Here is a 24,928-nt window from a genome sequence, read left to right as displayed (position 1 = left end):
GAGTGGCCCGCGAGGTATTTTAGAAATAGAATGAAAGTTGGCCCGCTGTTAAGCAGGTTTTTATAATGTGAGATTCTGTTTGAATGCTAGGTGTCAGAAATGGGCCAAAGAGTCCGAAAGGATGCGCATTTCTAGCGCAGAAAACGGGGCAAAGAGTCTAAAAGCGGAGAGGGTGCGCATTTCTAGCGCAGAAAAACAGGGCAAAGAGTCTAAAAGCGGAGAGAGTGCGCATTTCTAGCGCAGAAAAACAGGGCAAAGAGTCTAAAAGCGGAGAGTGTGCACATTTCTAGCGCAGAAAAACAGGGCAAAGAGTCTAAAAGCGGAGAGGGTGCGCATTTCTAGCGTAGAAAAACGGGGCAGAAGAGTCTAAAAGCGGAGAGAGTGCGCATTTCTAGCGCAGAAAAACGGGGCAGAAGAGTATAAAAGTGGAGAGAGTGTGCATTTCTAGCGCAGAAAAACGGGGCAAAGAGTCTAAAAGCGGAGAGGGTGCGCATTTGTAGCGCAGAAAAATGGGGCAAAGAGTCTAAAAGCGGAGAGGGTGCGCATTTCTAGCGCAGAAAAACGCTAGAGTTGCAGTTTTATATTAAGAGACATCATGAAATTAAGCATCAATTTTACACTGTCAAAGATAAAAATAGGAAGTCAAGTAAAATGGTGTGTAAATGAAATAATCAGGAAAAAAGTATATTTAAAGTGGTATAGTTCAGAGTCTGTGGCCCATGTCTTCAAATATATTTCTCCTTCTGGCCCCCAACAAAAAAAGTTTGGACACCCCTGGCCTAGTGCATCCCATATTTATCAATATTAACATGTTATTATAACACTTTAGTCATTATGGCTTTTAGAAAAAGAGTGCGGCATAAACTTTTGTTTTTAATGGCTTTATTTTTTCCAGCTACATTATTTTTAGCTACATTATTTTTACTTTTATACTTTAAGTAGTTTTAAAACCAGTACTTTTGTTGATACTGAAACTTCTCCAGAAGTATTTTAAACCCTAGTATCTATACTTCTACCTGAATTATAAACATAAATACATTTTTGACCTTGGATCACATCTGCTTGGGAATTTTTCTTTTTCCGAATTTTTATTACAACCCCAAATCAGGAAAAGTCTGCGTGTGTCAGGCCCGTCCAGCCAAGCCAAGCACTCTATGCCCAAATAAGGACATTCCCCTAATTAGAGCATGCACACACACACACTCTGAGAAGCACTCCATGCCCAAATAAGGGCTTCCTCTAATCAGGGCACGCACACGCAGCCATCCAGCCCTGATTAGAGATCAGAGGCACCTGGGCAGAGTTGCTTAAAAGCACGCTGTTTCTCTCTGCTGTTGCCGAGTATTGGTCGCTCACATGGTCTGTGTTTCCTTGTGGTTCCAGCCTGTTTGCTACTCTACACAGCGTTCTTATTCCAAACCTGTCCTCCCTGGTTCCTGGTGTTTCCCTGGACTCCTCCCTGCCTAAGTATCCCTGTTTAATTTGGTTTTGTTTGTTTGCCCAGTTTACTTTTTAGTCTAGCTGTTTTCCTAAGCTCTGCTTAGCAGTTTTCTGTTTGCCATTTTTTAGTCTAGTGCTCCCTTTGTTTTTCCCCATTCCCTGTACTACTTCCTGGTTTCCTAGTTTCATTTATTCCTTGTTTTCTTTAGTCCCTGTTTCTTTTGGCCCAGTCCAGTTTACTTCGCCATTTTTTATATTTGTTTCTTATTTTGCCCAACGTTAGTGTGTTGCACTCACCCCTTGATTATTATTTATTTTGTAGTTTTGTTGTTAATATTTAATAAATTCTACTGCTTCGTTTTTACATCCCAGCAGTGTCTCTTATTTCCTTTCTGCCTGTTTAGTCAGGCATGACAGAATACTCTGCCCTTCCATTGGGATGGAAGTCTTGAGTACAGCTGTTCAGACCCAGGGACGGTTCCTGGGTCAACAGCAGGAAACGCTGTCTTGCGTTTCAGAGGTTGTTGGTACATTGGCGCAACACCAAGAAGGCCAACAACAGCAGGTCGCTGGTCTAGCCAGTGAGGTACAAGACCTAGCGAAACTAATCAGAACTTCGCTAGACCTGCCTAGTGTCCCTGACCCTGTCCCAGTCACAGCCCACACATATGCGGTCAGTAGGCCCGATACATACCAGGGTGACCCTGAGCTCTGCGAGGGGTTTTTGCTACAGTGTGCGGTTTATTTTAAGAACCAACCCACCGGCACTGAGGAAGCTAAGATCGGCTTCATAGTCTCCTGTCTCGCTGGAAGAGCTCTGGAATGGGCTACCGCTGTATACCCCCTTTATGAAGGGAAAACCCTGCAGTCATTTCTAGGGGAGTTCCGTGCTGTGTTTCAGCACCCCAGGAAAGGGCTGGCTAAAGGAGAGCTTCTCTTACGCCTTACCCAGGGCAGTCGCTCTGTTTCTGACTATGCGCTTGAGTTCCGGACACTCGCTGCTGGAAGCGGTTGGAACGAACACGCTCTTCTAGCTATGTACCGTCATGGGTTGAGCACACGGGTCCAGCGAGAACTGGCATGTAGAGATGAAGAGCTAGATCTTACCCAGCTAATTTCCCTGTCCATAAAACTGGATCAGCTTTTGAGCCGCCCAGTAGCTCACAATCCCATACAGGCACGTAACACTGTAGCAACCCCTGGTACTGCCACTGGTAACAGGTCAAGCACCCTGCATCCCGGCACCATGTCTACACCACCTGCTCCAGAGCCTATGGAGCTGGGCTCCCGTCGACTGTCACCTGAGGAGCGCCAGCGGCACTTCAGAGAGGGGCTCTGTTTGTATTGTGGAGGCTCAAATCATGCAAGGCGTGATTGTGGACTGCGTCCATTAGGAGCCCATGCCTAACCTCCTGGACAGCGTGTGGAGCTTGCCTCAACCAGGGGGTTGGTCTCTAAATCATTTTTGTTGTCTGTTCAGATTCGCTGTGTAAATGAGACTTTCTCTGTTTTAGCCTTGATAGACTGTGGTGCAGAGGGCAACTTCATCGGTGCGGAGGTGGTGGAGCTGTTCCAGATCCCTACAGAACCTGTCACACCATCTCTCCGTGTTACCGCTCTGGATGGTCAACCCCTGGGCCTAGCACCGATCACCAATGTCACACTGCCCGTATCTTTAGCAGTCTCAAGTCTTCACACTGAGAAGATCCGTCTCCTTGTCCTGCCCCAAACCGACCATGACATAATCCTTGGTCTTCCCTGGCTGATGACTCACAATCCTCACATCTCCTGGCCTGAGAAGGAGATCATAGCCTGGTCCCCGTACTGTCAACGCCACTGCCTAGACCGAGTCCCAGTCCGAGTTCGCTCTACTAGTGTAGAGAGTCCTGAACCCCTAAATTTTGTTTCCATTCCCCCAGAATACCAAGACCTCCACGGGGCCTTTAGTCAGGAGAAGGCTACCAAACTTCCTCCTCACCGTCCTTATGACTGCTCCATTGACCTTGTAGACAATCCAGTACTCCCTAAGGCCCCTGTTTATCCCTTGACTGGTGAGGAGAGGGCCATGGAGGAATACATCACGGAGGCCCTTGCTCAGGGTTTCATAGAGCCATCCAGGTCCCCAGTGGCCTCTGTTTTTTTTCTTTATCAAGAAAAATGGTGGAGGGCTCCGCCCTTGTATTGACTACCGGGCCCTTAATGCTATAACTAAGCGATTCCCTTATCCCTTGCCTCTGGTCCCATCAGCTTTAGAGCAGCTTAGGGGTGCCCTGGTCTTTACTAAACTTGATCTTCGAAGCGCCTATAACCTTCTCAGGATAAAAGAGGGAGATGAGTGGAAGACTGCCTTCCTCACCACCTCTGGCCATTACCAGTACCGGGTTATGCCCTACAGTTTAGCTAACGCCCCTTCTGTATTTCAGAATTTGATTAATGATGTTCTCAGGGAGTTCCTAGAAAAATTTGTCATTGCTTTTTTAGATGACATTCTAATCTATTCCCCAGATTTCCAGTCCCACATATGCCATGTCCGTCAAGTCCTAAGCCGCCTGCTCGAGAACGAGCTTTATGTTAAATTGGAAAAATGTGCGTTCCATCTGTCCCAAGTGTCCCTCCTGGGGTATCTTATTAGTGCTGAGGGGGTGATCATGGACCAGGAGAAGGTGCAGGCAGTCCTGGACTGGCCCACACCTACCTTGGTGAAGGCAGTCCAGAGCTTCCTATGGTTTGCCAACTTTTACAGGCGGTTTATTAGGGACTTCAGCACCCTGGCGGCGCCAGGGTACTCCCAAAAGGCTTGTTTGGACCCCTCAGGCAGATAAGGCTTTCCAGGCCCTAAAGCAGGCTTTTACTTCGGCTCCTATCCTGAAACATCCCGACTCAAAGAAGCCATTTGTGGTAGAGGTAGACGCCTCTGGCACTGGAGTAGGGGCTGTACTTTTCCAGCGTCATGGGGAAAGTGACAGACTCTACCCAGTGGCCTTTTTTTCACGCAAGTTAAGTGCAGCCGAACAAAATTATGGCATAGGAGACCGTGAGCTTCTAGCCGTGAAATTGGCCTTGGGGGAGTGGCGGCACTGGCTAGAGGGTGCTGTCGTCCCATTTCAGGTGATTACTGATCACAAGAATCTGGAGCACCTCAGAAACTCCAAAATTGTCAACTCTCGTCAAGCTTGTTGGTCCCTTTTCTTTTCACGTTTTTCTTTTTCCATAACCTATAGACCAGGGTCCAAGAACACAAAGGCTGATGCCCTGTCTCGAGTCTTCCAGAGAGACTGCCCTGTTCCCTCTAGTTCAGCACCCATCCTGCCAACTAGTGTTAGCATCAAGGCTATCCAGTGGGACCTAGACACTGAACTATCCCAGGCCCTTAAAGGTGTCACCATTCCCCAGGCGTGTCCCCAGGGTAGGACCTATGTCCCTGTCCCCTTTCGGGTCCGGCTAATCATTTGGGCTCACACTTCGCCCTCATCGGGTCACCCAGGAGAGAAGAGGACCTACCACCTTCTCTCTCAAAAATACTGGTGGGAGAGTATGAGGGCTGATATTCATAATGTAGTCATCTTGTAGTGTCTGTGCCAAATGTAAAACCCCTAAGACTCTACCCACAGGCAAGCTCATGCCACTTCCCATCCCAGAACGCCCTTGGACCCATCTTGCCGTAGATTATGTTACCGATCTCCCCAGCTCCCAGGGCTATAACACAATCCTAACTATTGTTGATCATTTCTCAAGGGGGGTTCGCTTTGTCCCGTTTCCCAGTATGCCGTCCACCCTTCAAACTGCCCAAGCCCTAGTTGACCATGTGTTTAGGAACTTTGGTATTCCTGAGGATATTGTATCCGACCGTGGCCCCCAGTTTATATCCGGAGTCTGGAGGGCATTCTGTCAACATCTTGGGGTGAGTGTCAGCCTGACATCAGGGTACCATCCCCAGAGCAATGGCCAGTGTGAGCGTACTTACCAAGAACTAGGGAAATTTCTGCGCTCATATTGTCACCAAAATCCAGAGGATTGGCCCAAGTTCCTGGTCTGGGCAGAGATGGCCCAGAACTCCCTAAGATGCACCACCACAGGTCTGACACCATACCAGGTCTATCTAGGTTACCAGCCTCCTCTATCCCCCTGGACTGCTGTGGAGACTCCTGTACCTGCTGTCGACGACTGGATGCGGCGCTGTGAAGAGGTCTGATCGTCCACCCACCAACATATCCAGGCTTTCCTGCGACACTACAAGGCCCAGTCTGATCGTCGACGGGGTCCAGATCCAAACTACAGACCCGGAGACCGAGTTTGGCTGGCCACAAGGGACCTGAGGACCGGAGAAAAAACATCAAAGAAGCTCCAAGTTAAGTACTCCGGTCCTTACCTCATTCTCAGTAAAATCAATGATGTGTGTTATAAGCTTCAATTACCCCGATACTCAAAGGTTCACAACAGTTTTCATGTCTCGCTGCTCAAACCTGTTGTCCCAGGTCCGCTGGACGAGGCTACGCCTCGTGCTACCCCTCTGGAGCCCCTAGAAGTGGAGGGTGCCCCAGCCTACAAGGTGAAAGAGGTGCTGGACTCCCGGCAGCGTGGGGGTGGTCTGCAGTACCTTCTTGACTGGGAGGGTTACGGTCCCGAAGAACGCTCCTGGGTGCCAGCCTCCCAAGTCCTCGACCCCGACCTCCTTCGTGACTTTCATGTTCGACACCCCGACCGGCCGGCTCCCAGGCCCCGTGGTCGCCCTCGGGGATCCCGATCCCTTCCCGGACAGTCTGGCCCACGCTCACGGGGCACCACTCCCAGCTCATCTGGCCCCTTGGTGCCTCCGACACTTGGACCTGACCCTGCTTCTGTCAGCCATCGTCCGGGCCGACCCGTCCGAGGGTCCTCCTGGCCGCCTCGGGGGAGGGTACTGTCAGGCCCGTCCAGCCAAGCCAAGCACTCTATGCCCAAATAAGGACATTCCCCTAATTAGAGCACGCACACACACACACATTCTGAGAAGCACTCCATGCCCAAATAAGGACTTCCTCTAATCAGGGCACGCACACGCAGCCATCCAGCCCTGATTAGAGATCAGAGGCACCTGGGCAGAGTTGCTTAAAAGCACGCTGTTTCTCTCTGCTGTTGCCGAGTATTGGTCGCTCATGTAGTGGATTAAACAGAGGATTCCTGCATCGCTTGGACACACACACACACACACACACATACACACACACACATACTACCCCCACTTTATGGTCTATAAGGAACTTCAACCCCCAGAACACTCTAAAAGCCTTGGAGTTATCTTTTTCAAACAGCCTTAAATTTCAAAATGACATTTCCTGACTATTTCTTCACTCAGCCTCGCTCGAGAACCCTAAATGCAAGTCAGGGTAAACATTTTTAAATTCTTTTTTGACATTCCTTCAGACGCTGTCAGTCGTAAATCTGGATTTAGGACCGTTAATGTTTAAACATCTGGAACTGTGCACAATTGTGGTTTTGCCAACAGCACAATCACCAGGACAAGGACGGGACTACGGGACTTGAGAGAGGGTTCAAAACTTAATGAATGCCTTGGAAATTGTAAATTCACCAAATATATTATACCAATTTAGGGGTTTGTGCTTTCTGCAACCACTTAGAAATAAGATTCATGAAGTTAAAATGAATGCTCTTAGCTTGGAAATTACATTCCCAACACCAACTTCACCAACTTCCCCCACGGTCGTAAATTCCGACGACAGCCGCTTATCTAAACACTCAGCAGAGAAGAGGAATTTCTCACTGAGAAGATTTTGCTTAAAATACATATATATTGACTATATAAAAAAGGTGTTTTATAGAATGTTTACTAAATAATGGTATATGTGTCTGGTATATGGTATATGTGTTTGGATGTGTCCTGATTGAATTCTCCTACACATTCAAGTCTGAATCAACAAGGTTTAATTAGCATTTGATAATATAGCTTTATTTGGTTATCAGTGGTTTAATCATGTATTTTCTTTTAAGTGATTTAATTGGGTTTAAATAATATCATGACTCTTGATCTCTTTCTGACAGAGTACCATCCATCATTGTATTTCTAAGATTATCTTGAGTATTACAAAACTGTTTGTGGGCAATATATATATATTACATTTATTGTGATTCAATTGTAAGATTGTGTTTCCTGAATTTATCATCACAAACTGATATGCTGAAAAATGTATTTTGATCCACTGTTTAATTGAGTTTTCTTTTGGTTTGATCTATTAGAAAAATTCTGAAGCATGCTGACCATGTGAGCGAGGGGGGGTTTTATGGCCCTTTGTGAATCCCCACCAAAGTTTGAAATTGCTCCTAGACCAATCAAAACACAGACACTTGGGCCACAGGGCCAATCATAGCTCGAAGGCCAAACAGGCCACAGAGTCTAATAGAGACACAGTTCAGTTGCCAGTTGAGTTTTGGGAGTTCAGGTCAGAGCGGTTGGAGGAGTTTGCAGTTCAGTTCAGTTCAGTTAGAGAAGGAGTTAGAGGAGAGAGGAGAGAGGTTAGGGAGCCCAGAGATGGAGAAAGGATAGACTGTTAGTTTAGTCATCTTAAGTTAGTTTTCTTAGACTAGTGCATTTAATCTTCAAGTATATTAATATTAGCTATCCTAGTTAAAATATCTAAGGTTATTTTACAATCTACGAAGCCAAGCATTATTCCATCTAAGTTTAGCTAAAGTACAGCTGAAAAAGAGATCCGCCAGATCCAACCCAGAAACCTGCAGTCCGGAGGCCACCAGCAAGCCACCTGAGAGCGAAGGGATTTCCCCTGTGGGTTCTAGTGGGGCTCCGTGCTGACACAGGAAGTCAACCCACCCTGCAGGCAGGCTCACGTGATCCTTTTTCGGGGTGAAGCATCAGACGACCAACCCAGGCGGACGTCACCAAGGCCCATTTCAACAACTCAGAGTAAGGCAGAGCTGGGTTTAATCTTTCGGCAGATGGTGTTCTGTTGGTCATGGTCTGGGTCGGGTCTTTAATAGAGCGTCTTTAGTATAGATGACTCATTTTGAGTGTCTTGGGTGGAAATAAGAATTGGTTTCGTAGACTTAAAATGCCTTAGACCCTTATTTAGAAATATTCACTTTATAGTTCTATTAATCTTTATTCCTTTCATATCAGCATTATAACGTGTTTGTTCTTTTATTTCTCATTTATTATTCTACACTATGATTTGATATATAATGGCTACATTATGACTTTTTAATGAATTATTTACTCATATCTGTGTGATTTAATAAATACTTTTATTTTACAAAACCTGTCATTTCAGTGTGTTTTTCTGGATAACTCGGTTATGAAAATTTCTGTTACCTGTAGAAACCACACCCTGAGATGTCTTGTGTTATTAATTAATTTGATTAATTAATTAATTAATTAATCTAATTAAATTAATTTAATAACTGGCGCCCAATTAAAAAAATATTTCAACATCTCAATTAGCACCAGGTATTAAACCACTGAGCCGCTACATAATTGGCTCGCCAACGTGGGGCAGGATTATATTCTTATTGGTTCTCCGCCGCGAGACCAGAATATATACACATTTCATAACCAGTTCCAGAAAATAGCGCTGTAAGTTGCAGAATAAAGTGTATTTTGTTGTTATTATTAAATGCGTTAGCTGCTGGCTAGCTGGCCTAGCTGGAGTTAACTGCATAAACCCAGCGTGTTAGAAACACACGTGTTTTTGTTTACAATTCAGGACTGGACAGTCCCCTGTCTGTGTCACGCGCACAGTCCCCCGCTGTGTGTGCGTCGCCCGCACGGTCCCCTGTGTGTCTGTATAACGTGTACAGTTGTGTGCGTGGTACGTGAGCGCTCTTGAAAACATTACTCTTATTTGTAAAATAAGCTTGGTTGACACACCGCCGTGTGTGGGCAACCTTAAACCCGGGTGTATATACGTGTATATACATGTGTACTTACATAAAGTTCGAACTGTTTCCGGTAAAATAGACATATTTTGCCAGTGTTGATCTGATAAGGCCTTCGCGCAGCTTTGAGTCGCGGATCTCCGGCTCATCGACTCCGCGCTCCAGTTAAAACTGCCGGTTTTTGCGCGAAATCCGTAAAATCCTGCAGTACTGGACACTTCCACGTGCGTAAAAGAGTAGCTAACTTTTACGTAACACCACCCTGAGTGGCAGGAAGTTTATTGTGTGCGTGATTAAACTAACCACGCCATGTAAATCCTCTTTGCTCATCTTGTGAAGTCAGTGTGTTGCTGCTGTGTTAAACTTTCGGACAGCCGTGTCCTTCTCCTCTGCTATTCACAGTCGACTGAGTCAGTCAAATCTGCTGACCAGGTCCCAGACCCAAGGGGCGGTCCTTAACGTGGCATCATCAGTGGGCGTGACCACTCCCACCAGTCGGCCTCTGCCACCATCTGGTGGACAGCCTGACTATTTACACTCAAACTCAAAGGGTGTTTTACTACCCCTCACCACTAGGGGGGGGTACACTGCCACATCGCCATCTGGTGTTTGATTTGGGTAACTGCATACAGTGCAGAAAGGTGCATCTCATTTGTTTGACCACCAGAGGGAGCCACTTAGCCACATAGCTGTGTCGCCACCTGGTGTTGTACTTGTGTAATTGCTATCATCCTGTAGAGTGCATTTAGAGTTTCTGTCGCCAGAGGGTGCCAATTTCAAACAAACTTTTCGTTAAGTTAATAAAGGGAATTTGCATTGTGGTTTGGTTAAATGGTTTGTAAATAAGTAAACAAATAACTGCATTCATTTAATCGGTTAATATTAAATAGTTAAATTTAAGTTTCAGGTCTGCTCTCTCAAACATTACTCTTTATGTTACATTGAACCAAGCTAAATAGCTATCTCCATTGAGTAACTAATCACAACATAAAATAATTAACTGGTCATTTTAATCAATTTGATTAAGTAAAGTTAATTAAATTTTTGTTAATTAATTATTTTCAATTTAATTCAACCATCTTCAAATAAATTAAGCTTAATTATTGATCGATTAAGATCAATTATTAATAACTGATTGAAATTAATTAATTAATTAACCATTAAAAAAAAAAAAAAAAAAAAAAAAAAAAAAAAAAAAAAAAAAAAAAACCTATCCAGTTATCAGTTACTCAACCATATACCCAGCATACCTGTGCTTAATACAAGTTAAATTTCTCCCATCCTGTACATAGTTAATACCTATACCCATATTTAGACATACTGCGTATAGTGGCCTACAGTTATTAAACTGTTCACTAGCACCACTGACAACAAATCTAACTATCCTTTTAAAATTAATCTGCTAATTGTAACCTTAGGTCACTCCCTTTTAACAGATTTTCTTCTTAGAAAGGCACAATGCTAATTGACTCGAACATAAAGTAAACTTGTTTGTCATCAAAATTGGTTGATTCCACGTGCTTTACGTAAATCAAAATGTGTGTCACCGAAAAAGCTCTTTTAGAGCTTACAGCTGGTTTACCCCCAGGACTTACCGTCCCAGTCCAACAAATGGACAGTGGGGGTCTCCATGCACTAATTGCGAAAAGCCTCAATGAGTGTGTATCTAAAATCCTTGAGAGCAAGCAACAAGTGGATCCGATTTCCCTAATACTGTGGAAACAACTACTGTTGTCACAGGATCAACTGGCTGCTTCCTCCAAAACCATTCAAAATCTCCAAGCAGAGATTGTGACTTTAAATGATAGAGTTGCAGACCTAGAGAACAAAACTGTACAGTCTGAAATGAACCAAAGAGACCTCAAAACCGAAGTGCAGCTGCTTCAAAAGGAAGCCAACATAGCTACCCAACTTGCAGCTCAGTCACAGGAAAAACTAAAACATGCTATTGCAAAACAGGTTGAGCTACAAACTGAATTAGCACATGCTAACAATGCAGTCAAATTAACTCGAGACCAAACAGAGTTAACATTTGAGCTGATGATGGAGGGAGACTCCCCCATCAATCCAGCTGGTAAATCAGGAACCCATGGGGTTCCTGATCTTAAGCAACAACCATCCACAAATACATTCCCTCTAGTCTCCCTTAAAGGTGCTGAAGCGCCAGTAGAACCAAGGTTCACTCAGCGTTCCCAGCCACATGGGACCTCTGTGCAACCTCAAGCACCCTCTGATAGAGATTTGGACAAAATTGCGCGTAACATCCCACGCTTTGAACCAGAACCGGACGGTTCTAATGATGTCCACCAGTATCTTCGCGACATTGACTTCTTCTTACGCCGTTTCCCCAAGGCCACGGTACATGATAAAATCTACCTCATTAAGGTGTCCTCTAGTCGGGAAGTTGGACGTTTCATTGAGCGCCAACCACCCCAGGTTAAGAGAGATTATCCTGCTCTTTGCAAGGCTTTGGAGAATGAGTTCTCCAACCACCTTGTTCAAACCGGCCTTGCTGCAGCTCTTGCAATTAAGCAGAGACGCCTACAGTACTATCACCGCCTCAGGCTAGCTTATTTCGGCTATAGAAATGAGCCTGGAATGGAGGAAGAGGAAGTTTTCAAAACATTGTTCGTGAGAAACCTCCATCCCTCCACCAGTCGCTCTTTTGGAGTCGCAGCCTGCCCTCGTACGCTAACAAGCCGGCAGCTGCGTGATTTGGCTCTCAGAGGATTTGCTAAGTTCCAACAAAACATTAATAAAAAATCAGAGTCAAATGACGTCCTGATAATTAATGAGCAGTCCTCCCACGTCAAGCAAAAAGGGGCACACAAGGCTCCAATGCCACCTAAGACCCAGTTAAACCACAAAAACCAGAGAGTGTTCCACTCTTGGCGTCGCTCGTCCCTACATTGGGCCCAGCAAAGTGACCAAAAGCCCTCCTATCGAAGGAAAGGTAGGATAAAACGCAGTTGGAATGGCAAACACTCACAGCACCATGCTCGAGCACAGAGCTCCAGCAAACTTCAATCTCCGCTCAGGAGAAAGAGCCCAAAGCACCACAAACGTTGGTGTCCACCTAAAGGGCACAAGGATAAGACATATCCAACTAACCTGAGCACTAAAGACGGCAGTCTGCTCAGACAATTTCGTAACGAAATACGCAAGCAGGACAATGCTGAATCTGAATTCTTGCCAATTGTCCATGCTCCAGATCAACCTGCTTGGGGGGGTGCGAAATCCATCCACTCCAACGCAGCCTTGGTTGTACAGCCAGACGCTGAAGACAACCACACTGAGGAAGCTCCTTCCCTCAGCCTGGAGGATCCACCACCTAAACAATTCTTGGGTTTCTTAACCAAGAAAGGTTCAACACCAAAATTCTACCTAGCCACCTGGCTGGAAGATGTGTTCGGGTATGATGCTCTTTTGGACACGGGGTCAGACATTTCTTTAATGTCAAATTCACTTTTTGACCAGGTGAGGGCGACAGCCCGCCGAAACAACAAAGAGATACCTCTGAAAAAGTGTGCTCTTCACCTTCAACCATATTCGCACACTGGTATCACTCTGCATTCTGCAGCCCTGGTGCACGTTGCCATCGGTCCAATGAGCCTCACCCATCCAATTCACATTTCTCCATTGGAGAACGTCCCATTGCTCTTTGGCAAAGACCTCCTTGACCGGTTCAAACCATTGATTGACTTTCAGCATCGTAGAATCTGGGCACAGGTTTGCGAACCCCTGCCCTGTCCTAAGGCACAGGATAGAGTTCAATGCTATCATGTTGCTAGCAACATTGAGCCACACAAGCTCATTGAACCTTCAAATTCCACGGGAATCAATGAGAAGCTCACAGTCAGGATTCTGAAACCACCATCTTCAGAGTCCCCTAGCATGACTCTAAAACAAAACACCTGTTCATGGGCATTGACTCCCTCTATGGCTGTAGATGAGTACAACCCAAAAGCTGGAAAGTCATTCACTCTTAACACAACGGTCAACGGTGAAATCTTTGTTCCATGGGCTGACAAGTCAGCTGTTCACAGACCACCTGCAGGTTCCTTGCCACGGACTAACTGTGATCCTCTGTTCGTGCACCAAAAGGATTGTTCTCTTCTTGTTCCTGCACCAGTGGTTCCAGACAAACACAGTCCCTTGGATTCTTATGAATGTAAAAACATTCCCACCATCTACACAGATGGATGTGCTTTTCGGAATGCTCAGATCAAATGGAAAGTTAACATGACAATTGGTGCATGTGGCAACACTTTTTTCAGAACACTGGCATTTCAATTTGATCCACTTGCCACTTACTGTGCGTCTTTCAGGATGCTCAAGGGCCTGTTTGTTTATGCCCCAGATACACACGCTTCATCTTCATTCGTGGTGCCTCAGAGCCATGGGGGGGAGAGCCTGGCCCAGGCCCTCGATCACCCATGGGTGGACCACAAAATGATGGGGAAAACACACAGAGCACTCCCACAATTGACATATCTGCCACTTGTTGGAAAAAGGCTAGTGTGTTTTCAGCCCCAATCTTCAGAAGATCTGTGTGGTGTATGGCCAATTCCACAAATGGATTGGGTCGAAAGACTCATGAAATTTGTTCGAAGGAACAAACATCTCATCACTGTGGCAGGTGCATTTGCCAGATGGAGGGGACGTCCCCCAGACCCTATTGAAATGGCTCAGGCCACAACTTTTTCGCTGAACCACACTTTCTCAGGTGTTGGTATATCTCACCGTTCTAGCGGTGAACTGCGGAAACACCCAAAACTGGGAAAAAGCACGCTTGGCTACCAACCATTGTGCTACACTGCTGACAAGCTACTGGTGAGGTCCCAGCACAGCACTGGCAAAACAATTCGCGAGCTCAGGTCTCATTGGTTTGGTCCTCATGCAGGGGCAGACAAACTGCCTCGCATCTGGAACCAAATCCCGCATCGTCAGTGTTTTATTAAACCGATTCTCAAACAAGTTCACTGTAACCCAATTAAACTATGCAAAAGCCCCATGGGACAAGTCGGGACCAATAATGCCCTAGGTTAAATCATAATACTGGGCTAAATACCTAGACACACTGAGTGTTCATTGTCCACCATATTCTGACCTGACGCAATTGTTAAATTGAGAACGTACCACACATTCACTGTCTGGAACTCACCTATCCAAGTAGCATAACTCACAACAAATTGGATATTTTGTTAAACCTAGTGTTTGAATCACCATTTCAAACCATTAGCATAGCAGTATAATAAATACATTGAGAAGGGGGGGTGCCAATTTTTTTTTTTTTTTTTCTCTTCTCTTCAGGTGCCCAAAACATATTTTGTTTCCCTTCTGACTACGTTTGCTCCGCTATATTGTTCTCAATTGTTGACTAAGTAGTGGCTAATTATTGAAGCATACCTTATGGGTAGGTTGTCTTGATAAAGTTATAAAGGAACAAATAGCTAGCAAACTATTTGTGACCCTTTCATATGCTTGTTGCCACACTATCACATTAAATTAACTATTCTATTCAGAACCAAAAGCCAATAGCTACAACAAAAAAAAAAAACTGATCATCAGAGAAATTGTATATCCATTAGACCAAAAACTCTGTCAGCGACCTTGTAGTAGTTTGTCTTAAGAAAGCATGACCAACAGGACACCAATTGCATGAAAGATGTACCCTAACATGCTCTGTCTACAGAAATCCACGTTGACATCGACCGATGACCCAACGTCCAGTGGCCCATCGATCGATGGGGGGGGAATGTAGTGGATTAAACAGAGGATTCCTGCATCGCTTGGACACACACACACACACACACATACACACACACACATACTACCCCCACTTTATGGTCTATAAGGAACTTCAACCCCCAGAACACTCTAAAAGCCTTGGAGTTATCTTTTTCAAACAGCCTTAAATTTCAAAATGACATTTCCTGACTATTTCTTCACTCAGCCTCGCTCGAGAACCCTAAATGCAAGTCAGGGTAAACATTTTTAAATTCTTTTTTGACATTCCTTCAGACGCTGTCAGTCGTAAATCTGGATTTAGGACCGTTAATGTTTAAACATCTGGAACTGTGCACAATTGTGGTTTTGCCAACAGCACAATCACCAGGACAAGGACGGGACTACGGGACTTGAGAGAGGGTTCAAAACTTAATGAATGCCTTGGAAATTGTAAATTCACCAAATATATTATACCAATTTAGGGGTTTGTGCTTTCTGCAACCACTTAGAAATAAGATTCATGAAGTTAAAATGAATGCTCTTAGCTTGGAAATTACATTCCCAACACCAACTTCACCAACTTCCCCCACGGTCGTAAATTCCGACGACAGCCGCTTATCTAAACACTCAGCAGAGAAGAGGAATTTCTCACTGAGAAGATTTTGCTTAAAATACATATATATTGACTATATAAAAAAGGTGTTTTATAGAATGTTTACTAAATAATGGTATATGTGTCTGGTATATGGTATATGTGTTTGGATGTGTCCTGATTGAATTCTCCTACACATTCAAGTCTGAATCAACAAGGTTTAATTAGCATTTGATAATATAGCTTTATTTGGTTATCAGTGGTTTAATCATGTATTTTCTTTTAAGTGATTTAATTGGGTTTAAATAATATCATGACTCTTGATCTCTTTCTGACAGAGTACCATCCATCATTGTATTTCTAAGATTATCTTGAGTATTACAAAACTGTTTGTGGGCAATATATATATATTACATTTATTGTGATTCAATTGTAAGATTGTGTTTCCTGAATTTATCATCACAAACTGATATGCTGAAAAATGTATTTTGATCCACTGTTTAATTGAGTTTTCTTTTGGTTTGATCTATTAGAAAAATTCTGAAGCATGCTGACCATGTGAGCGAGGGGGGGTTTTATGGCCCTTTGTGAATCCCCACCAAAGTTTGAAATTGCTCCTAGACCAATCAAAACACAGACACTTGGGCCACAGGGCCAATCATAGCTCGAAGGCCAAACAGGCCACAGAGTCTAATAGAGACACAGTTCAGTTGCCAGTTGAGTTTTGGGAGTTCAGGTCAGAGCGGTTGGAGGAGTTTGCAGTTCAGTTCAGTTCAGTTAGAGAAGGAGTTAGAGGAGAGAGGAGAGAGGTTAGGGAGCCCAGAGATGGAGAAAGGATAGACTGTTAGTTTAGTCATCTTAAGTTAGTTTTCTTAGACTAGTGCATTTAATCTTCAAGTATATTAATATTAGCTATCCTAGTTAAAATATCTAAGGTTATTTTACAATCTACGAAGCCAAGCATTATTCCATCTAAGTTTAGCTAAAGTACAGCTGAAAAAGAGATCCGCCAGATCCAACCCAGAAACCTGCAGTCCGGAGGCCACCAGCAAGCCACCTGAGAGCGAAGGGATTTCCCCTGTGGGTTCTAGTGGGGCTCCGTGCTGACACAGGAAGTCAACCCACCCTGCAGGCAGGCTCACGTGATCCTTTTTCGGGGTGAAGCATCAGACGACCAACCCAGGCGGACGTCACCAAGGCCCATTTCAACAACTCAGAGTAAGGCAGAGCTGGGTTTAATCTTTCGGCAGATGGTGTTCTGTTGGTCATGGTCTGGGTCGGGTCTTTAATAGAGCGTCTTTAGTATAGATGACTCATTTTGAGTGTCTTGGGTGGAAATAAGAATTGGTTTCGTAGACTTAAAATGCCTTAGACCCTTATTTAGAAATATTCACTTTATAGTTCTATTAATCTTTATTCCTTTCATATCAGCATTATAACGTGTTTGTTCTTTTATTTCTCATTTATTATTCTACACTATGATTTGATATATAATGGCTACATTATGACTTTTTAATGAATTATTTACTCATATCTGTGTGATTTAATAAATACTTTTATTTTACAAAACCTGTCATTTCAGTGTGTTTTTCTGGATAACTTGGTTATGAAAATTTCTGTTACCTGTAGAAACCACACCCTGAGATGTCTTGTGTTATTAATTAATTTGATTAATTAATTAATTAATTAATCTAATTAAATTAATTTAATAACTGGCGCCCAATTAAAAAAATATTTCAACATCTCAATTAGCACCAGGTATTAAACCACTGAGCCGCTACACTCACATGGTCTGTGTTTCCTTGTGGTTCCAGCCTGTTTGCTACTCTACAAAGCGTTCTTATTCCCAAGCCTGTCCTCCCTGGTACCTGGTGTTTCCCTGGACTCCTCCCTGCCTAAGTATCCCTGTTTAATTTGGTTTTGTTTGTTTGCCCAGTTTACCTTTTAGTCTAGCTGTTTTCCTAAGCTCTGCTTAGCAGTTTTCTGTTTGCCATTTTTTAGTCTAGTGCTCCCTTTGTTTTTCCCCATTCCCTGTACTACTTCCTGGTTTCCTGGTTTCATTTACTCCTTGTTTTCTTTAGTGCCTGTTTCTTTTGGCCCAGTCCAGTTTACTTCGCCAATTTTTATATTTGTTTTTTATTTTGCCCAACGTTAGTGTGTTGCACTCACCCCTTGATTATTGTTTATTTTGTAGTTTTGTTGTTAATATTTAATAAATTCTACTGCTTCGTTTTTACATCCCAGCAGTGTCTCCTATTTCCTTTCTGCCTGTTTAGTCAGGCATGACAGCGTGTTTACCATGTTAAAACAAGCTACGTTGGACGGACCGCAGCCCCCAGCATTAGAGGAAATCTGTAAATCTAGCCTTATTGTAAAGAAACGGAAGCTCTTTACTCTCCCAAATAAACAGTTTTCAGGAGAGAAATCTGTGTCTAACATCCAGTGCTCGTTTGACTTTAAAATATTTTTATTTTTAAGAATTACAGTTTTGTTTACTTAACTTAGCCTAGCTTTACAGGTGCTGAATTAGAAGGAAAACAAGGCGACACCCCTGTTCTTTACTAATGTCGAACAATGCTCCTTATGTATGAAAACAGACCAGAAAATAGACATTTATTGATATTAAGCCTTATAATCTGATGTGCCTTATAGTGTGAAAAATACTGTAATTAAAAAAAACATTGAATTAAAAGCATGCCCAAACTTTTGACTGGTACTGAACATCTTATTATTAATATGATGTGGTCTTGGGACTTTTATTATGAAGCCAACAATAGCAGATTAGCCACAATATAAATGTGAGTACCTATTATTGAGTAGCGGCCTGTATCTATATCAGCTTAATGCTAGCTAACAGTATAGCCAGGTTAATCTGGCCTCAGTAGGCTTTTAGAACATTAGTCCAGATGCGAATGGTTTTCCAAGCAAATTTGTTTATTATATATTATACTATTACTTATATAGATTTTTGGTAATAGAATGATCTCACTGCACAGGTTAGATACAGTATGTCCTGCTGTTAGAGCTGCAAAGGGGAGATCAGCTCCATATTTGCCTGTGGATTTAAAATGGGAAATCCAACTACTGAATTAATTTTTTTTATGTTTGATGTTCAATATTCAAAAAAGTAGACTTACTCCAGTGTAAAACACTCTTAGTACAAGTGCATTAAATTGCTGCATGGCTACACAGAACTGAGTAAACAGGGCTATCCGTCTTTTTAAATAAGACAGAGATGGAAAGCCGCCTCCACCGTTGCTCGGGTGCAGTTTTACACACTCTCTGTGTTCCCTCAAGCAGCTTCATGAGGAGCCTCCTGGGATGCGGAGTCCTTTATTGAAGGACAGAATTGCTTGGGAAACTCCTACATACAGTAGAGTAGAAAACAACCCCTTCCCCCCTTCCTCTTACAGCATTAGTCTTGATGTAATAAGTGACATGAAGTGCATTTATTGAATATTCTTTGTTTTCTATCATTTTATTTCAAATTTTTATCCCATATTTTCCCCAATTTACAAGGTCAATTACCCAACCACCAGGAGAGTAAAGACTAGCACATGCCTCCTCTGATACATGTGAAGTCAGCCACCGCCTAATTTCTAACTACTGCTGAGCATTGCCGAGTAGCATCACAGTGCACTCAGAGGAAAGCGCAGCGACTCGGTTCCTATACATCAGCTCACAGACTGATGCTGATCGACATCACCCTTTAGAGTGATGTGAGGAGAGAGCACCATCTACCCACCCAAAGGGAGCAAAGCCAATCGTGCTCTTTCAGGGCTCTGCCAGCTGATGGCAAGCTACATGAACAGGATTCGAAACCAGCGATCTCCTGATCATAGTGGCAGTGCTTAGCCTGCTTAGCCCCCATTTATTAAGTAATAAAGATTAAAATCTATAAACACTTCAGTCCTTCACTCTCAGAACTACAGTGGTATAATAATTAACACCAGATAATAAATATAAAACTGCTAGCTATATTAACCAGTCACCAACAGTTCACAACAGTTTCTGCATTACAGTTAAGAGCTAACTAAGAAAAGTAATGTTAAGTAAACACTGTAGTTCATTGCTTGGTACTCCTGTTGTTTTCCTCTGTCTTTCTTGGATCCAGAGCAGTTACTACTTACAGCCAGTGAGATTGCTTAGAAATCGAGAACTATAAGCTTCAGCGCTAGTTCTAGCAGGAAAGTCCTATGCTTATCACCCATATCTCAACCAATCACAAGCTTCCACCTTTCTTTATAAGACCTCCCCTTACACGCTGCCCTTCTCTGCTTGCAAGTGCTGTTTCAATTCTCCTTCCTCTGCACCGCCTCCGGTTTGATCCCGCAGGTTGCTCGGGGGTTGTCTCTTCCCCTACCTCCTATAGATGGCAGGATCTATGAGGGTCTAAATGCTGCATAACTGGGCCGATGACGGGGCCTACGCCAAAGACTAACTTTACATAAATTGTCATCTAATACATTGTAATTACTTTACACTATATTATTACTCTAAATTAAAGCTGTTATTATTGTACATTTGCCTCTGGAGTCTTTCTGGTAGAACCACGGTTCCAAAGTGCATCTCCTGCATGACTTTATAGAGAGTCTGACCACTTTCTGACCAATTATTTCCCCCATTTATATCAGGAAATCACTGTTAAACTCAGGGAGTTCTGTGTTCTCTATGAATGAAGGTGAACGGAGTTAAAAGTGAAATTCTTATTTTATAAAATGCATCACTTTAGAAAGTAGAATAATGTATTTTACTAAAAAAGCAAAGAAATTGCTTTGAATTAGTTTCTTCTCTCCAGGTCTCTGATAGAGGTCTAAGCAATGTCTTAAAAGACAGAAAAAAACATGGCTGTATTTTAATCAGCCTTTCTGTGGAAATATTAAAATCGCTGAAACAGAGAAACACACTCCAGCGCATTCTGGCATGGTGCCGTCATCGGGCCATGACACTTTTGGAAAAGCCTCCTTCGGATATTTTTACAGAAGGCTTTGTTTTCCATCAGGCTGCCAGAAACGGGTGAAAAAACAACTGGAGGCATTTAGCTTATAAGTGCTGTTTCTTTCAGCAGTTTGTTTATTCACTCCAGTTTTATGGAAGCTGCTTTATTCCACAATGCATATTTCCCCAAAGCAGCTTTCTAGTAATGAAAGTAATAATAATACAAAGTACTCTCTATTAATCACTGAAAGGATTTAACAATATCTAACACATTATATACCCAGGTGTGTTGATCTGTTACTCAGTATTGGTAGCAGCCTGATATTGCCAAAATGATCTTGTAAATGCTTTAACCTACAATCCAAGCACACATATTTACGCCTACCTGCAAGTATTATAGGCTTCATAGAAAAGTAGAATATACAATTATAAAAAAAAGAACTCTCCAATGCAATATTATACAGTGGACAGGCTCCAGGAAAATGTCATATTTGACGAAAGAATGTGGTAGGACAAAATCTTGAATGATAAACAAAACAAATATATACAAAGAAAACAATAGGCAACATGAATGCTTTGTAAAGACAGACAGAACCACTTATACTCAGCAGGGAGTGAGTGAAGTAGAGGGGTATATATAGTGAGATGAACAGGTGAAATCAATACTAGGGTGATTGTGGTCTGGGAGGTGTCATGTGATCTGTAATGTGAGGGAGTGAATGAGTGATGTCAGTGTGTAGTGCATTGTGGGCAATGGAGTCCGGAGCTGGGAGAGCACAGGTAGACGCTGGTGCAGGAGGAATAGAAGCGCCATTGGCACCAGGTGTGGCACATTCATTGTTTCTTGTAAAATCAAGGGAACGTCCCTCATCGCATTCTAAAGGTTTTGGATAGAGTGCCGTTCCACTGCTCCACAGTTTAATGCTGGTGGGCTTCATACATGGAGCCAAATGGTTCATGTTTATCAAAACTCTTACAATCGCCTACAAGGTGATGACAGAACAGGCTCCTTCCTACCTGCACTCGCTCCTGAAGGCTTACGCTACCTCCCGGCCGCTGCGCTCCTCCAATGAACGTCGCCTCGCTTTGCCAAACACTCACACAAAGCAATCCAGACTGTTCTCATACAGAGTTCCCCAATGGTGGAACAAACTACCTTCCACTACCAGATCAGGAGAATCTCTCGCTATCTTTAAGAGACTCCTGAAGACAGAGCTCTTCAAAGAGCACTTACTCTCCTAACACCTCTAACACACTAACTACTTCTAACCCCATTTCCTTCTTCCCCTCCTTTACTTCTCTATCCCTTTATTTCCCTTCGACCTCCTTTAAGCCCTATCTAAAAATGGGTTATCTAAATTCCTATTACTTTTGTACTTCATTATTGTAAGTCGCTTTGGACAAAAGCGTCTGCCAAATGAAATGTAATGTAATGTAATGTAATCTGATCCAGATAGGGCTGTACGATATATCGTTTAAGCATCGTCACTGCGTTGTGCGCATGCGCTATAGTCACATTGCAGGACGTGCAATGTCACTTAAGGCAATTAAATCAAACAAGTTATGTTGCAATGTTTTGATTCTTGACACAAGAAGTAGATACACAGCGTTGTCTCTGTGTCTGTGTGCTGCCTAAGAAGCACCGGGGGAGGTGAAGCGCAAGAGGGGTGGGGGGCGGTAGGAGTAAACATGTAAACATGCGGAGTAAGCATGGCCTCCATCCACATGGTTGGGCACGTGCTTGTAAATGCACATGACGAAAGCTGTGCACATCAGTCGAGCCCAGTTTTGTGCAGATATTTCCAGTTACAGCTGAATTAATGCTTTTAATCCCAGAAGAAACACTCTAATTTACCATTTAAGCCATTTAGGGGGTGATTACTGTTGTTTTGCTGTTTTCTTTGGGTTTTGAGTGCTTGGCGCTGACTTGTGTGCTTTTTCACATCTGTGTCACGAATGGATGAAAGTTAAAGTAGCCGAATGCATTCATTAGAAGCAGTGTCCACTAATATTTGTTTATCTTCTGCTGGAGCAGCTCAACTCCAAAGGTGCCAACCTACTATCTGTGAAAGTCTTGTGTTTATCCTTTGCTTTTTTTCTGCTTTACTTTTTCCTCAGAGCTGTTTTTGGCCCTGAAAGTCAGAAAATGAAGTTTCAGCATACACGTTTTGTACAATGCAACAGTGAAATATTTATTATCCCACCCCCAGCGCTGAGAGGGGGAAGGCTTTAAGGCCGTTGCAGGAAAATAAACACTGAAAAAAGTGTAGAAATGGAATATTCTGAAACAGATTCCTCAGAGAGAGGAGAAATTGGAAAAAAAAACACTTGACACCCCAGACGAGCCTGGAGTATTGAAACAGTCGATAGATACTGATAAGACTGAGAATCAGCTCTGAGCCTTCAGACAGTGGGGGTTGGATGCGGGATGGGTAGATCATAGGGGAAACATATTCCCAAAAAAAGAGGCGTTAATATGTCTGGGAGTTGATTAGACAGAGACGAGAAGGATCAATTAAGGGCCGTAATGAGGTGAAGGATTCTGGGCGATGACTTTGACTGCCGCAATCAATAGGAATGGAATTTGAATTTGATTGCTTTGTAGTGGATTTAAAGCAATCTAAGGTGTTGGAAATGAACTGTTGGTGAAACCGGGTTTCTCCTCAGGGTGAAGCTGAATGAAAATCACTGTGGTGAGGAGGGAGGCGTGGAGGAGTAGTGGAAAAACTCGGTTTAAGCTGTATTTTATCTTAAAGCAGACAAATTATAACATGTTGTGCTCACTGGAATGAAGTAACGTAGGGATGAATGCCATAATTTAATCCATTCAACCAACACCTACAGAAACAAGAATAAAAATGAACCAATCTGCTCTCATTTGCTCATTTTTTCTCCCATAACATGGTGAATTGAGCGAATGTTTTGTACACAGTCCATTTAGAATATTAACTCGAGCTCCTTGTTAAAATACATACTGAACATTATAAATCTTATCAGCTCCACTGACCACATAAGAGCACTGTGTATTCTATAATACAGACTGCAGTCCTGTATCTGTTTCTCTGCATACTTTATTATTATTATTTCTCTCTCATCCTGTTCTTTAGTGGTCGCCTAGCAGCAGCTTAGCAACCACTTAGCAGTGCCATAACAACCATCTTCACAAAAATATTTTATTCTAGTTTTATATAATCCCCATCCTTTTGTTAATTATGTAATTACATTTCTACTTTTACGACTCTGAAAGCAAACATGTTAGTTAAAATATTTAATCAATTTTTTTACAAAAAACAAATACAAGTATATTATAAATATGTTACAGTATTTTTTACTCTATAAGATGCATCTAAAATCCTTAAATTTTCCCAAGATTTGTCAGTGCGCCTTATAATCTGGTCAGGTTGTAAGGAGCAGTTAAGCAACTTTGCTAAAATACAGTGTTATGAGGGAATTTCAATGAAAATGGGGCTGCTAACACGGGCTGACTAGCACCGCTAACCGGGGCTGGCTAAATGCTGCTAACTGGGGCTGGCTAAGTGCTGCTAACTGGGGCTGGCTAAGTGCTGCTAACCGGGGCTGGCTAAATGCTGCTAACCGGGCTGGCTAAATGCTGCTAACCGGGGCTGGCTAAGTGCTGCTAACCGGGGCTGGCTAAATGCTCCTAATCGGGGTTGGCTAAATGCTGCTAACCGGGGCTGGCTAAATGCTGCTAACCGGGGCTAGCTAAGTGCTGCTTACCGGGGCTAGCTAAGCCATGCTAACCGGGGCTGGCTAAGTGCTGCTAACAGGGGCTGGCTAAATGCTGCTAACCAGGGCTGGCTATTGTCGTTCGTAATTTGACGACTCTTAGGCCTCCCTTAAAGGGAAGCCTTGGGCTAGCTTAAAATAGACTCTTAAAGATTATCTAGTCATGCATCACTACAAAAGTTTTAAATTCAAAAGAAAGAAGATAAACATCAGACGAGTGCCTTGAGTCAAAGAAAGGAGAAGACGAGTCGTTCCGAAGTTCTAAGTTAATCTTTTATTGTCTTGAAGTCAGCCAGATTCAGTCAGAAGGATTCAGTCTTCTGATGGTACAAGCTTCAGTCTTCTGACAACACACAGGAATACATGCTCTTTTATACAGTATCTGGGTGAACAACGGTGGGGGCTTTTGGCACACCTGTCCTTCACTTGGGCACTCTTCTCGTGAGAGAAAGCTAAGTCAGCAACGTCTGGGTGAACAACGGTGGGGGCTTTTGGCACAAGTCAGACAAAACCAAGGTCGCCTCTACCAGCACCTCGCGCCTTGGTACAGACTGTACAGGCCTCAGAGAAAGGGTCAGACACCTGTTTTAACAG

This window comes from Astyanax mexicanus, chromosome 14, assembly GCF_023375975.1.
Source record: "Astyanax mexicanus isolate ESR-SI-001 chromosome 14, AstMex3_surface, whole genome shotgun sequence".
Classification (NCBI taxonomy): domain Eukaryota; kingdom Metazoa; phylum Chordata; class Actinopteri; order Characiformes; family Acestrorhamphidae; genus Astyanax; species Astyanax mexicanus.
This window is presented reverse-complemented; position numbering follows the sequence as displayed.